Genomic DNA, 17624 nt, shown 5'->3' with positions numbered 1-17624 from the left:
GAAGCCTATAAACTGCATAATAGACCCGGTTGCAGCATTCACTCCTCTCTTCAAGATACAATCAGGGCTAAAACAGCAAGCCAAGCAAAAACCCCTGAACTCTCATTGTCTATTGTGCAGTGCTGGCCCCCCATAGCATCTCTCATTAATTGTCTTTTGTTTGCACTCTTGTACAAAAGCCATGTTGTGTAGCGCTACTCGCAGTTTTGAAAAGTTGGATCTGAAGTTGTGGCAGCACTGTTGGCTGAAGGATAACATTAGTTTGTATTAGTAATTGTGGACTGATTTATTGTCATTATATATTTACAATATAGGGAATTCTAGAAAATGACTATTTTTTTGTAATTATAGTCATTTCTAGGAATTCTCGTAAAATGAAAATCAATCATTAGCTATCTTAATGTATAAAATGTATTTATATTATCTTTTTTTAATATCTGAGTGCATATCATTCATGTGTTGCACATGGGTTAATATTTTAATATTCTCTTTAAAGTCCCGCTGTGTCGAAAATCAAGCTTTTAAATGTTGTTTATATGTCTATGTGGTGTTTTTAATACGCTTCAAGACAAACCATGTGCAAATTCATAAGTCAACGCCATTGCTGAGTATTTTCTCCTTAAAGGTGATACAGAGGATCGTTTGTCAACTGAGAAACCAAAGACTGTTAGTGAGTTTTTGAAATGAGCACATGCGTAAGAACAACCCCCCTCCTTCACAGCTCATTTTGAGGGAACGCCTCCCAAAACTCGTGCATGAGTATTGGAACACGAGTGTTTACCACCGGCATTCGCTGTGTCGCAGTGATGGAGTACTCGAGTCCTGGACTCGGACTCGAGTCCGACTCGAGTCACTATTCTTTGGACTCGAGTCCGACTCGAGACTCCATTCTCTGGACTCGTGACTCGACTTGGACTCGCGGACTGATGACTCGTACTTGGACTCGGACTTGAGCATTCACAACGTTGTTTTTGACTAAATATGTTATAAAAAATTATATAAGTTTATATATAATATTATATAAGTTTTCATGCCCAAGACCGGCCGGGATCTATTTTTTTCCCCTCACAGACACTGCTACCGCTCACTCTCTTGACAACACACTCACTGACGTCACTCACTTTACGCTCGTGCATGATTCGCGGGCTAAATGTTCAAATTTGGAAAATGCAGAAAGATGTGCCCCGGATCGTGAAATTCGCCTACACGAATTTAGCATCTAATGCTGGAAAGAGCAGCGCTAAATGTTGTGTGTGTAATCGCACAATTGAGGAAAAGACTGGGACAACTTCAAACTTTAACAGACACCTGTCACGGATGTACCCAGAAAAGTAAGTAAAATGCTTTCCATTGGCTAACGTTAGCTTTTAAAAAAACTATTATTGACTAATGCATATATGATAATAAACAGAAGAAGCTAGGGTTGGGCGATGTTTGACAATTTGGCATCAGACGTCGACAATGTTTAATGTCTGGTTCAGATTACACAATTTTTTTTGTCTGTTGATAATTTACTAGTCACTGTGTCAGATCAGATTACATTTTTTTTTTTTTTGTCTGTTGCGATAGTCACTGTGTCAGATGGATGACGCAATTTTGACTCCTAAAATCCTGTGGTGTCGTGGACAAGAAACATGTCAGACTAACGTTACATGTTGCTTTCTGACCAGTCGCGTGCCGTCACACACACACATTCACTTGAACACATACAAACGCACTCACACTAAATCACTCGGTCACCCACTCCCTCACTCTCACTCTCACTCTCTCTCTCTCTCACTCACACACTCACACACACACACACACACACACACACACACACACACACACACACACACACACTCACTCACTCACTCACTCACTCACACTTCCTCTCTCTCGGCATATCGTATTGATTTTTACGTTTTAAGTATTTTTAAAATACAGTGCCCTGTAAAATGCACGTTTCTGTCATTTTTGTTTAATGTAGAACCTCTTTAATACATTTGATCAGTTCTTTGAAGGTCCCAGAGTGGAGACATGTAGGCACTGGGAGCTCGAGACTCGACTCAGACTCGAATACGGGACTCGAGACTCGACTTGGACTCGAACTCTGGTAATGGTGACTCGACTTGGACTCGACTCGGACTCTTCTTTGGTGACTCGGACTTGGACTCGGACTCGAACACTGGGACTCGAGACTCGACTCGGACTCGACAGTTGGTGACTCGACTACAACACTGCTGTGTCGTGTTAGTGGATTCATTATGTCGGACTCACCGCAGGTAACTCATAATCTGCAGTTGTTACTCCTGACAAAAACATTGCATGCCGTGCCTGTGGACGTCTCTCACAAGGAACGTCATGGCAGTGATTGACAAGCCAGAGGGCGATCATCGCGTAAACGATTGGCTGATGTTTTTAAGGCCCTACCTCGTGCACAGATGATGTATATTAATATTATTTATTTCAGTGCACCTAATAAATAGTCTTTTATTAGTTAGTTAAGACAGTTTCAAGTAATATTGCAAAAATGTATAAAAACAAACATCCTCTTTAGCACCTTTAAAACTGCAGTGAACCAAAGAGTCTCAAAAACACGGTTTGAAATCGCTGGTGCTTCTGACGTCAGAAACGACCTTGTAACCAATCATGTCAACGTGTGTGTGGCGACCAGGGCGGGCGAGAGCCGTGAGGGAACGGTGCGAGGCCGGTGGCGCGAGTGTTAATGAGCTTCACCTGGGAGGCGCACCGGCCTTGAGTCCCTCACGGAGGAGCTCCGGGAGCATAAAAGGAGGAGCGACTACCGTGGAGGACGAGAGAGGACCAGGCCTGGATATTATTTTATGTTTTATTGTGTTTGTGTGGCCGGCAGACGTCCGCGAGGGTCTGCCGGCATTACTTTCGTTTTGTTTGTTTATTTTGAGATTAAAGTTTTGTTGAACGTTCGCCGGTTCCCGCCTCCTTCTTCCCACAACTACTAACCGTGTTACAGTGTGATCAACAAGTGGATCTCTGAACTGGTGTGAGTGGAGGCGGGGCTAATTTGTATATTCATAGAATCGCATATACTAAATGAGACAAGTGTGTAGAGTTACATTCGAGCAATTTTAAGGCACGAAGACATTTTTTCAAGGATAAAACATTTAAATATGTCATTTTGGTGGTCAAAGATGAGTTTTAAGGGATAAAATTATTGACTAAAGGTGGACTTGTCAAATAAATTTTATAATCTGATTTGAACACAATCAGAAAAAAAAAAAAAAAAATTGATATATGGTGTTTATATATATAAATAAAGCCTCGTTTCCACTAAAATTACCTAGAACAATTTGTCCCAGGAACTTTTCTTCCAGGGACATTTCCCCCCCCAGACCTGTTGCTGTCTGCGTTTCTATCGCAGTCTAAAGTATGATGAAGATCAGTCCGGTGATGTAGGTCTGTGTGCGACTTTCCAGTTACTGCTGGATATCATTCTCTGCATTTGTGCTTAATAAAGCCTGAACCTTGTCAGTCCATCTGTTGTATTTTTTAAACTCCATTGTTGATTCAAATACCAAACAGCTCTTACTGCACGCGCTGCCACAGACTTTTAAAATTGGTGGTTGAAATAAAATGCTGCGTAGAGTCAACCAATCAAAATGCTGCATGAACTCAACCAATCAGCATGTTCAGTGCCCAAGTCCCACCCCCGAAAGTTCCAGAACTTTGAAAAAAATACTACCTTGTAAGTAGGGACTTTCTGAGGGGGGAATTTTTACACGGAAATTAATTTAGACCCTGGTCCCTGTGGATGAAACACACTGAGTACTAGGGGTGTGACGAGATCTCGTGGCATGACAGAGTGTTAGGATGATTAGGAAAGAATATGCCACCGCTTCGTTTACATTACACATCCACTGTCGTTTTGCTTTGTATTTAAATAAAAAACATTTAATTCAGTTGGATAACGGTTGCCACCGCTCCATATTTACAGAGTTACGCGCGATCGCTAAAAGTGAAAGTAAACGCGAGCGCGCATTCAAACGCGATGTCAATACCCCGCATTTTGAAAGCGCCTCCCTGATGAATGCAAATATCTCTCAATATGAACGCTATTTTAGGCTGGGCAGCGTAGTTGTAACCATCTCTTAGCTCTGTATCAAAGAAAAAAATGGTCTTATTTGCACTTTGGTTGCACTTATTGTAAAGTGTTACCATACAAAAATGAATAACTGTACAGTTTTCTCTTAATCCTATTAAGCACAAACAGTAAGGTTTCATTTGTTAACATTAGTTAATACACTGTGAACTATCATGAACTAACAATGAATGACTATTAACTAACATAAACAAAGATTAATAAATACTGTAGCACATATATTGCTCATTGTTAGTAGATGTTGGTTAATTAATTTTAATAAATGAGACCTTATTGTAAAGTGTTACTATTTTTATTTATACTGTTTTTATGATCAGTTTGTGGAAAGGAGTTCAGTTAGGAGGTCAAAAGTTGTTAAAGCTCATAAATCATGTACTGTAAGGTCTGAAGAGACTGAAATCATACAGAATAGAAGTCAGTCAGTTGAGTTAGTGACAAAACCTTTTACAGTACTTGAGTATTGTTGTCTTTTACTGCAGATGATAATTCATACTAAGAAAGTAGAACTGAAATGACATTCATTACGAGATGATTAGTTAAAACATTTTAAAGACACCTGCAGAATATATTTTCTAGTCATGTATTTCGCCATTGAGGATTTCTTAAAAATAGTGTGTAAAAATCTTGTCTCGTCTCGTGAGATACACCCCTACTGAGTACCACTGAGTCCCTAGTTCCTGGGGAACGTTGCTGAAGTGAAAACGCAGCTTAAAAAAGGTATCTTCCTACATGGCCAGTTCTCTCCTTTCATTTGCAAATGTGCAAATACAGGCCACATTCACTTCTAGCTCTATAGCAACACCATAAAATATGCCTTCTCTCTGCTCAAGTACCAGTGATATACTAGCACAGAGAGTTTTAAATCAGGACCACAAACCCAATCAATCCATTAACACAGTTCTGCAAATACTATATATAGCTGGTTATGCAAGCCTTTCATTTGGGAAACGGCCAAACACATAAACCTTGAGGTTTTCAGCAACATTAAAAAGCAGCAAAAACTATATCTGCAGAAATTAATTAACATTCATAACTGCATACTAACCTACATAACAGCAGACATGATTATTGTGACAGTCTTCCGGGCTTTTGTATCTGAAAAGGGCCTCTAATGTAAACGAGAGAGGATCTACTCTCAGGATGATTAATACTGTGTTTAACAGACTCGCCTGTTTGAGAAAGACTTTTGGATCTGTTTTCAGGAACCGTAATTCACCTCTACTTTGATGTCAGATTAATATGCATCCTCGTGCCAGATCCACAGAGGTAAAGCAGACCAGCCAGGCACGAGCGTCACTGATAATGTGTGACGGTCTGAGACAACAGACACCAGGTGAGTCAGTGTTTGGACAGACACTGCAGGTGCGAGATGACCAGGAAAAGCATTATATATATGTCTTAACTGTCACTTTTGAATAAAAGCATTCAACTTTTTTTTTAATATTAATAATCTCAATGATCCTTTTGAATGGTAAGTGTATAATTATACCTTAATTAAAAAATATATATATATATATATATATATTTAAATAAATAAATAATAAAAAGGCCGAGATGTCAAGAATTTTAAGTGAATAACCTTAAATTTCATGCTATTTCTCACATAAAACACATAAAGGATTCAGAAGACAAGACTTATATGTAACAAATATCATTTGAACTACTTTTATGATACGTTTATGGTGTTTTTGTGGAATTATGATGAATTAAATCTCAAGTCTCTATTCACTGAACTGCAAAATTCTTCAGATATATTTTGAAGGAAAGGAAAATAGGAAAATATTCATATAAATTTCATTATTAAACAGCAAGAATTTCCCAGTCTGTACTGAGAAGCTTTATGTATAAACATCTTCAATTTAATTTGCTTGGCTCATCACTCCTCAGAGATTCAGCAGAGCATCAACACCACCACCACACAAATTAAAACTGAGATTTTTGCATAAATCTACAAAATACACTTATGTTTCACCTAAAAAAAAAAGTCTGAGGAATTTAAAGAGCGAGTTAGGCTGAAACAACAAATGTTCACAAAGGCATGCTTCAGACTCAAATAGTTCGCATACGCCGTCTAAGTGGCCAGAGAGGGAATGTTGCAATGAAACAGGTGGGGTGAGAGTGGGGGGTTCATGGCTCAGGACGCACACCATCTGAGCACCACGCATGCAGTGACCTCCCCAAAGGAACCACTTTATCACCTGCTCAGGAAGATCCCCTTCTTGTTTGGGAAACGCTTTGCTCCTGCTCACTCGGCGAAAATGTGGAGCATTCGATGCCCATCCGCTGCCCGGTCATCTAAAACAAATGTGGACATTCCAGTGGACCGTGGGAGGATGCGAAAGACAGACATCTAGATTCAACTACAGGAAAGCACATGATATCATGTGGCTGTAGCAGCGTAGCGAGGGTGTGCACTTATATTCAACATTCAGATTCTGTTGCTCTTTTTCCCAGTTGCTGATTTGCCAGAAACGTTAACACTTGCAAAAACAATCGCAGCATATTTTAAATCATAAAATGCTCTTGGTTAGCCACAGAGGCAACATTAAATCTTGGACAGAGCTCTCACAATCCTTCATGATTTACCAACAGTGACATTTCAACTGCTTTGGCACTTCTTCAAAAATAATAACATTAAAAAAAGGAAAGAACCGTGTTTACATGTACAGCTTGAGCCAGAAGTATTCAAATAAAATGAAACCAGTTTAATCTCCATTCTTTTATGAGGCAACCTGAGACTTATCCGAAAGTAGGGCTGAGCATTGATGCACATTTCCTGATTCGATTCCAATTCTTATGGGTATATTTCAGTATTTCAGTTACAATGTCCATTTAAAAAGTAATGATAATGTGAGGTAATGGTAACTTGATTCAGTAACCACTCTGTCGGATTCAGTGAATGATTCCTCAGACTGATTCAAACTTCTAAGTTTGTGAGTTTTTTAGTGATTCATTAAAATCACCTGCTCAAAAGAGTCATGTGTGTAAATCCAACTACACTGGTTGTGCTGCATGTTACTGTTTCACTGAACCAGTTCATATGTTTCATTAGTTTGTGAATCGGACTACACCAGTAGTCTCGCGAGATGCTAAATGTGACGAGATTTCTTGTCGAGGTGCAAAACTGCTAATTTCACCTGCCATAGAATATGCCACAGCTACGTTTACGTTACATTACAGTTCCCACAGTGGCACCGGCTCCACTGTCATTTTTTTTTTTACAGAATTAAAAACCATATTGTAACTATTGTAAATGTATACTCTGCTCATCCAGCATGAGCTGCATAGTCGCTGAGGTTTTTTTAAAAATACTGTGCAAAAGTGTCTCATTCTCGTGAACCCAATCTCATGTCTCGTCACACCCTTATACACCAGCCATGCTGGTGTTATAGGGTGGAGCCCACAAGGACAACAAAAGACGTGTTTCACGGAGAATGTTGTTTTTTATCTCATCACATATGAATCGGAGTGCAAACTGGGGTAGAATATGACTTGTTCGCTGTGGGTCTGCAGATTCAGAGAAAAAAAAAAGTGGAGAATTCAACTGTACTATCCACAAATCTGGAGCAGAGAAAACTACACAAACACAACTGCACCTTCACCGTTAGGATTTAGACATGCAGCATACATTTTGCATCCGTTGATCCAGATGTGCGTGCCTGCCAAGTCTTAATGTCCTGACTGACTGCATGATGCTTATCTGCTTTAAGCCTTTGCTGCCCAGAGAGAATACAATGTAAACTCACTAATGAGGGTAGTTTTACGAGGGGAATAGTATTTCCTCAACTGCTGAAAATATCTCTCACTCTGTCAACTCTATTGCCGTCATTTGGAATCTCAAATTGGATAGCAGTATATGTAATTAACCCCACCCATGATAAGTGTAACATATGCGATGACTGCTTATGATAGACAACTGCACTGCATTCTCCTGAAATGTGGCCAGCTCAAACATCTAGCATAAAGAAGAAACTGATATGAGAGCAAGGGCTTTACCCTACATTTTCTACCTCAGATTTGGATTTCCATCACACTGATGGTCATCAACTAAAGCAAATTTTCTCTCCCAACCATAGGATGTTGCCCACAGACATATGAGGAGTGATCTTGAGTGGTGCTGATAAGAAATAAAGCTGCATGGTTGCCCACTTCTGCATGAATGACTCTGTAGCAGAGAATTTATTTCACTGTATGTCTGTAGCAGCTTCATCCACTCAAAAATGGAGAATCCAAGTGAAAATTCCATGAATGTGCACAGAACCATAAGATCATTGTGATTGTGCAGTGGAGAATAGGAAGAAAAAGAGTCTTCCCTCAACTTTGGGGAAAACTTTTACTTCTCAGGAGTGCTATGGCTATATGGGCCCCGTACTTTCAAGGGACCAAGATAAAAGGCATTATTTGTGTGCCTTCTTGGGCCTTATTTTTGCCATAAATTATTTGTCTCCTTTCTTTCTCTACTGTTTTATGTTTTTAATATTTCAAGAACCTACACATCAGTGTTCTCTTTGTTCTTCAATACACAGAACAACAAAGGGAAGCTGTAATTTAAGGCACCACACAACACGTCCTCAGAAAATGGTGGCTCTTTGAGCACAGTGCTGTGAATTTAAACAATAAACTTGACTAATCCACAATTATTGCACAGGATCATAATAAAATACATAAATAAATAGTAAAAAAAACAGTAAATTATAGTATGTTATTATTATTATTTTTTAATTATTGTACTACAACTTTTAAAATCATTTAGAGAAAAGAAAAAAGGTTGTGGTAAACAAAAGCAGAAAATGCAAAACAAATGATAGAAAAGGAGAAAATGCTAGATGTCCCTTCAGTTCAAAGGCAAATTGTTGAAACTAACATCAGTATAATTGTACATTAGAAATGTTCTGTCCTCTAAAGAGGCAATTTATGCAAATGACAATCTAATTCAATACTTTTAGAAGGCAGATATTATCATAGGGCATTAGGAAAAAATTGCTGCAGCCAATCATTACTGTTTTTGAGAACATCCCCCAGGCCATGAACACTCTCAGAGCTTTAACAATGAACAGAACAAGTACAACAGATAGAGACTGTTAATGTAGTGCAATAATGCTAGCAAAAACACACCACACTTTTAAGTGTATATCGAATACTACATCGATGTACAAACAAAATTATAATCCAGAGCCAAAGGGATCTCGCCTGAGCACCACTATTTTGATATATAATGGAACGTGAAACTAAATATTTTGATAGCTATAAAATGTAAAAGATATGGAAAACATCCAAAGACACAGTTTTTTTAACCACACAGTATAATTTCTTCTGTGTTACAGTAATTCAAATTATCACAACAATACTGGGATAATAATAGTTTATAGTTTGAATATAAACACTGATGTCAACGGTAGCGTAACTTGTAAAGTAACTTGATGCTTCAAATAAAGATTTGATTACATCGTTACACCAGTAGGTGGCGACAAGTGACTGTTAAAAAGGTATTTGTCATTGAATCATAAATTCAAGAGATTCGTTCAAAAATGCTGATTCATCCAGTAATGAAACAGGACGCTGAATCATTCATTCAAACTGATTTTTAAAAAATATTGAATTTAAAAAGAATTACATTTTTAAAAATAGACTGCAGCAATTAACATTTTGTCAGAACATGTAGTAATTTACATGTTATTTTGTTTAGTTGCCTATTCAGAATCATGGGAGAATCATGATCTCTTTTTAAACAACAACAAAAACGTGATTTTCAATTTATCCAGAATCATACACCTCTATTTTACATCAAATCAAAGTTATAAAAAGCTTAAACTTTATATTCCCTCTTCATTCGTCTTTGCAATCTGTTTTGCTGTGATGTTCTAGAAAACGTCAATAACAGCGGCATCTTTTCCACTTCAGTTAGTTACAGTAAGATCTTTTAATTACATCCAGCGTTCTGGCATTGTTTCCGTATCTCTGCGCGTTATTAGGACGTCTTAAGACTCTTCAAATCTTCTTAAAGGCTACTGACTGATTAGTTTCCTGCAGGAAGCATCTCATACGCCCTATCTTAGCGACTCCTTTTAAGGTCATCCTGGAAAACGCTGATACTCAGCCGTGATGTAAACACATTGCCTGTATTGTCTGCTATGGGGCAAATCTCTGAGATAACATGTTCGCCTTGGGACACCCCTAACAAACTGCTGTGTATAACCGTCACAATTCAGAAAAGAACTGATTAGCTTTTTGCCATGATACTTGGGCTATAGAACAATAGACAAAAATAAACAGAAAAGTAGTTTTCCATTAAATATCACTCAACACATAAGATATTTTGAAGAATGTTTCAACCGTTTTTCCCCATTCAATTAAAGTCAATGAGGTCCAAAACAGTCAATTGGACCCCACTGACATTCACTGTATGAAAATGTGTGTTTTACAGAAGAAAGAAAATATACATATACTGTATTTCTGGAACAAATGTGATTGAATGATGACAATTTTTGAGTGATCTATGCCTTTAAATTACTCATAAATTGGAAACCACTACAGTAAAAACTTTAAAATTGCTAGGCCTTCCACATTTGCCTACAAATTGATGCCATGACTGAACTGCATTATTGTCAGCAAAATGCTTACTGCTTAACAGCCTTATAAAACAACCAGTCAAAACAAACCTATTTGCCTATTAAATATACTACATACATTGGCTTATATACAAACCTCAGGGCCACCAGGCATGACGAATTTGACCAATGTTTGGCATAATGACAAATATCCCAGGCTCTTACTTGTTCAGGGCACGCTCTCAAGCCCACAGCAGCTGTACTCAGCGCATACTATTACAAAGTTCACTTAATTTTTGAGGCCACTGGATCAATCAAACATAACAGGCATATTTAAGAGTATTTCAGCTAACTTGCTTTTTAAATGCTTTTCCCCCTCTGATTTTGCCCAACAGATGGTAATCTGACTCAAATGAAGACTTTTAAGTTTTATATTAATCTAAAAATAAAGAAGCTCAGATTTAATAGTATTTTGTGAATCAGATAGCATCTTGAAATAGATCTAATTCATCTATGGTTATAATAAGAGGGTCAAGCTCAGCTTTAAGGGTTGCCTGCCTGGTTTTATTTTCAAACTCTTCCCTGTAAACTTAGCAAGTAAGTGCGAGAAACGTTATGAGGCGGCCTTAACGCCGGCCCGCCAGATGGTCTGGCCGCAATCTGTCAGTGCAATCTGACCAGTCGGCTAAACTCACACAACAAATCTGGTGCTAATGGTGGATTTTAACCCAGAGAGGAGTCACACTCCAAATAAGATTCTTATTAAGGTTGCTCCATTTCTGTTGCCTTAACTTCAACCGCTAATCATTCTTTGATAGGCAACAGCACATACGATAAAGCTCAGAGGCACTGAAGGCACTATTTTAAGCGAGGTATTTTGCAGCTATTGCTCTTTAAAATATATAGGCTTAAAGGCACTACAAATGGATATTGTTAAAAACTGCTATGAAATAGGCTAGGGTAATACGTTTTCTCTTTCTCTGGTGAACAGCCATGCGAAAAATTGATTTACTGTTTGGGACTGTTTGACTAGAGGCGTAAAAATGACAAAGTGCAATTCGATGGAGAGATAATAAATCCAAGAGGATGAGCTGTTTGTTGATGGAGCTTCGTATGGTGTATCTGAAATTCTTGTACAGCCACACATCATCTCCCAGAGTCACAACACTAGCCTCAAAAATGAGCTTCTGCTTGTGTGAAAAATCTTCTCAGTATTAGTAAATGTGAAAATCTGTCACTCTTATCATTTTATTCCCTCAAAACCTCTGCTGGAAACGTCAAGAAATATATTTACGGGTCTTTTTTTTTTATCACCACACCAGCTCTTCATAGCAGTCGTTTTAGAACTTGATATCTGCTGTGAGGGATTCAAATCATCATCACCAAGGTGAATCATGGGAGTTCTATCTGTCAACATTTGTACTTGTGATAGGGAACATCAAACACTAGGTTTGCAAATGGCAGATGTTTCAACTCAGTGAAGATGCCACTGATATTTCTCTGTTTAAATGAGATGAAAGTATCATATCCATATGTTTACTGTCCCTACACATCATTAGAGGACTTTTAAAACTGTAAGATGCAGAGCAATGAAATGAAAAAGAGACGTCTAGAGGTGTTTTTTAAAAGTTGAACTTGTTTTAACTTGAGCTCTGCTTTTTTAAAACATTGTGTCGTGTGAAAGACAGCAAAAGACGTGATTATAATGGTCAAAGACATCTGTCTGGACACATGTTTACATAAAAAAACAATCCTGGGTATTCATAAGCTGACGTTTCACATTGTACATTCCACTTGTTTACATAGGCTAGCTAGCTCTAGCTCTTCTAACACTGCATCGTTTCACACTGTACAAGTTTGGCACCACAGGGTAATGAGGGGTAACTGCAAACACTCTGGGGCACGGTTTCATAACCCCAGGTAAAAAGCGGTGCTAACCCCGCTTCTAATGCTGCCTTCACATGCTATCGGAAATTTGATCATTTCCACTTCTAAAGTTGTGATTTCAAGCTCATCGCATTCAAGTTTTGTAATGAGAGGGCATTCATATACGAAACTCGTATTTACGATACTTCCGAGAGCACGTGAAGGCAGCATAATTACAAGTGTGAAACGTTCCTTTACCCGAGGTTAACAGCGGTGTTTAGAACGACGAAAACCCGGGGTTAAATCGCAATGTAAAAAAAAAAATCGCTAAAATGTGCTAATTATAATTTCAATTAATATCATGTTAGTTTTGTTCAATCTATTCTTGTTGTATGTACTTCTGAGCTTATAAACAGGACACACTGGCATGGCTTGTTTCCACAGAAAGAGCAGCATTTGATTCCAGTGGCTGTCAGGTGATCTGTTGCATTTCTATTTTTAGCAATAATAATTACCTTTGTGATTGCATTATAAATCAAGGTTCAGTTTTAATTTAAACTATTCTATTTGAAAATGAAATGAAAACTGAACAGGAAAGAAACACTCATTATCTCAGTCCCTAATATTGGCTAATAAGTAATTATTGCATGAAGCCGACAGTCTCCAACTAATTCACTCCAAAGATATTCACCTACTCTAACAAGCAGCTGGCAAAGACAAAGGTTACATCCAGACTGTCAGTCCAAATCAGATTTTTCTGCATATCTGATTCAAATCCGATCAGATTAAGCAAGTGTGAAAAAAAAAAAATTAAATAAAAAAAAAAAAACTTTTGTATTTTTACAAATTTGTTTTCGACCTATATTTATATGTAGTTTGAAATCCTATTCAAACCGCATTTCTGGAAATCTGTTTCAGTTTGACAGTCAATCATTTTAGATCAGATTCCAATCAGATACACATTTAATCGGATTTGGACTGACAGTGTGAACATAGCCAAAGTTGAGGAAGAAATTTGCATGGGCATAATCTTTTCCTTTGAAAGCACGTGACAAGATAGAGATCAGTGACAGGAAGTCATCTAAACGGTCAAAAATTACCACCCAAACTTGGAATAAACAAGGAAGAACTGTATCTTGAGTAAGGAAGTTGTTGAATGGTGATAAAAATAATTATCTATTGTGTATGATGATAATAACATGAACATTGTTAAAAATATTAGTTAATAATTCAAAATAAGGGCTCCAGACAAAAAAATTCATTAAGGAGCCATTGGCTCCTAGGGGGAAAAAACAGGCACCAATTTTTTTTTTAAGAGCCACACAATTAATGAACTTAAATTTTTAAATCATCAATATTTTCACTTAATACTATTATAGTTTTTGCTAATATTTTGAATCCGATTAGATTTTTATATTTTCTGCTTTTCTCACATTTATTTAATAAAATTAATGTTAATTATCACATTAGGTAGTATCGCGATTTGTTTTTCCATCCACAAAATATAAGACACCTTAAAATTATCATTAATACTCTTTAATACTCTTGTTATACCATTTAAGGTACTGAAGACTTTTTATGACCTTAAATTGATCTAATGAGCATGAGTGGAGTGGAATAATGAAAGTGATCAGCATGATTGATTGATTGATTCAAACGGTTAGCAAGCTCTACATTGTGTGTGTATCCGAAGTCTCCAGAGCCAGTTTCCCTTTTTGAATGACGAATACAGACAAATTTAAATGAAGAAATAGGCAGTCTCCTTTACACAGGAGCAGAACGGTATGTTCAAATGTAGCTTTTTTGCACCGATGCAGGAGACAACACAGTTGGCTTTTATCAATGCTAGTTCTTTGGCGTCTGTTTGGTATGTAATATTTTCCCTACCCATTCATATTTTGAAACTTTCACACGCAGCATCTCATTTCATTACGTCAACAAAAAAAATGATGTGATAGGCTACTGGTCACAGAACACACAAATAACATGCAAATTTTAGTCACAACGTGTGAATTTGTATGGATGCCAATAGCGACCTCAGCAAAAATATCACTGCAAATTAATATTTTTAGTCGCAAATGAGACTGTTTTAGGCGCAGTCTGGAGCCCTGAAAATATAGTCATTCCGGTTTGGAATGACATGAAATAAAAATAAAAGAGGAGTCTGTTCTAATCCTGCTCCTTTGCATGGGCTCCAGGATATCCAGCTCTGCAGTCAGGAACTATTTTGATCAATGCCCATCTTACACATGGAAGTCTTATTGACATTTAGGGAATGCACATGCTTGCCATTCCTGAACTACGAATCTGTTAGTTCTAGGCTTTCCCTTTCACATCTGTCACTGCTTACCAGAAAAATACAAATTAATAAAAGCAGGATAAGCATGGGAAAAACACCTTTCATGTTTCTTTCAGAGACTTCAGAGGGATTTCCATTTTCAAGAGAAACTCTCAGATTTCTTTCTAACACTTTTACTTAAACGGCTCCATTTTTAATGTTTAAAAAAATGCTAAATGTTTCTAACTCAACTGAAACTTTTATACATCTTCACCTCTGCTTCTCCGATAAAAAGTGAATGAATTCTCGAGGCTTCTGTTTGTGGGTGAGCATTCCACATTTGTTCTCAATGCTGAGTATATGTGGGGGGCTGAGTGGGACATATTTCAGCTCCGTGTCAGGGGGGTCCTCCATTCACTCGCACCCACAGCCGCTCAGCTGTTTCTTCAAGTTACTCCGGGTTACTCCGGCTGGCCGACCGGACATGTGCCGCTCTCCTGTTGCTCAAAGACTCAGCATATTTCATCACGCAGCCTGACTGCCGTGGTACCCATACGCTGGGACCCCCCGTATGGAATTTTTCCCATCACTACAGTGACGATAAACTGCCTTTAGGAATACAAGACACTCAACATACAACATACTTTTCTCATGTGGAAGCTTCCAGCTAAAAAGAACCTAAGCACGTGCGGAAGGGCAACGTGTCTTTGTCCGCAACAGCCCTGGGTAAAGCACACAGAGAACGGCTATCTTTTCCGTGCATATTTCTCTCTGTCGCTTACTGAACACATCAAAAATGTCAGCCTGTAACTGATGGACATGCCCAGAAGGTCCAGCATGCTTTTCATGAACCCCCAGAAAGCCATTTGCTGGGAAGCAGCGGGTGGAAGAGAAAGCACACTCAGCCTTCTAGGGACAAGCTATCACTTTCACTGTTTTTCACTATTTAAGCTGTATTTAATCACATTTGAAGTATTAATCTCAACAACAGACAATTATTAGCAACATAATGGTGAGCATTATCTCAGAATATTGTTCCACGACACCAAATTTCAAAGTCCGAAGCATTCGGTGTAGACTAAAATGGAAGGCTGCCACTCGTCCAAGTATTCATCTAAAATATCGGGTGTGATCTCAACCTTTGTACTATTCCTGAATCTATTTTATCCTATCCAGTAAAGCATAACTTGGCACCAAAAGTGCTGGCAAAAGACACCAGAGAGAGTTTCCACTGTTCAAATGCACTCCATGGTTTTTTTAAAACATAAGGTATAACAAACCGGAGAAACTGCTTTTGGTGTACATTTTCATTTTAGTATTGTAATTGTAACTTTACTTTTGATAGAAATTTCATTACACTCTTGAAAACTCTTTTTTTTTTTTTTGGCTTAAAATCACACTTCACATTATATGCTGCAATGCATTTACATAGGCTAAGTAAATGCTTACAAGTAATATATGTAATATGGCCAGTGTTACATTTTTAATTTAAAGTCAGTTAAATATGTATATATTTAAGTGACTGAATTTGCAAAATCTATTTGTAAACACATTTTAAATGCAGTTTTCCTATTTAAATAAAGCAAACAAAACAAAATGAATACATTTATTTTAATAAATGAGTGGATGAAAAGTCGAGAAAGAGAAAAATGCTACATTTTACAGTATATACAACAGAACACAGATTACCCAGCAGTATTTAGTGCTGTAGTCTGTAATTAAGCCAATCAGCACACTTGAATAATCACAGGAGATGGGCAGTTTCTACAAGAGTCTATGTGACACCCTCATCAAATGTTCATTTTTTAAATCAAACAAAAGCTACAGAGATAAATAGAAAGGAAAAAGTACATATAACCTGAATAATTTAAAGATTTTATAGCTCAAAACGACTTATTATATTAATATTTTATTATATTATATTATCTATAGCAGCGAAGCTACTGATTAGCCTATTTCCATTTTACAGTAAAAAAAACAAACCATCTTCTGACTGAATAATTTAATTAAGCTATTGGTCTAGACTTAAGTATTTAATTAAATTACAACCGACTGTTCAAACGATCCAGGACAAAAACATGCCATCTTTTTAAATTATTTCCCTAAACCCAAAACATAAGACTTGAGTACTGTCCGCATCGCGCGCTGCCAGATCCCCTCTCGTGAACACTTAGAAAACCGTTATCTCACAATAAACATGCCCCGTTTCCACAGAAATAGTTTAAAACACACACCTAAAACTAACAAACACGCGACCGTTTTGGAAAAGCGACAAAAAAAATCAACAACACTAACCACTCAGTTCAGGTTTGTTTGCGTGTGTCATTTCAAAAACTTTTAAAGCGTGAACAAAGAACTGAGCCGAATGTTCCAGCCGAGCAAACACTCACAAAACAACTTTTTATGGGATAATAAAGTCTGAGTTAGAAACAAAAACATATCTATTTTCCCGTAAACAAATGTAACCTGTAGAATACGGGAATAATAAATTGGTGCGGATTTATTAATGGTTAGTTGAACAAACACGCAGAGCGGATGCGAGTCTCCAGCCCGCGATGAGAAACATTCCAGCGACACACAACTAAAATCTGAAGCTCGTGTCGCGAAACCCCGAAATGTTACTTTTATCTCAGTTTTGGATTCAACATCCACATCAGCTCACATAAAAGAGCTAACGGTTAGCTCAATAGTTTAGTTGGCTTAAAGAGACAAGCACTTTTGTGAAACGGCGGCTCGCTGAAACACATTTCAAGAACTTCGATAAATGATTCACCACAGTTTGTATCACTTTTGCTTCTTCTACAAAGAAAGT

The 17624-nt window shown here is 37.6% G+C and overlaps 1 protein-coding gene across 2 annotated transcripts in view; it reads right to left on the bottom strand.

The window, feature by feature from the left end:
* Nucleotides 1-17624, bottom strand: part of jam3b (junctional adhesion molecule 3b) — a 40416-nt gene that overhangs the window by 22635 nt on the left and 157 nt on the right. The gene's annotated exons all lie outside the window — the stretch shown is intronic.

Source organism: Chanodichthys erythropterus, chromosome 22, assembly GCF_024489055.1.
Source record: "Chanodichthys erythropterus isolate Z2021 chromosome 22, ASM2448905v1, whole genome shotgun sequence".
Classification (NCBI taxonomy): domain Eukaryota; kingdom Metazoa; phylum Chordata; class Actinopteri; order Cypriniformes; family Xenocyprididae; genus Chanodichthys; species Chanodichthys erythropterus.
The sequence above is the reverse complement of the archived record's forward strand: the minus strand, read 5'-3'. Positions and strand labels throughout refer to the sequence as shown.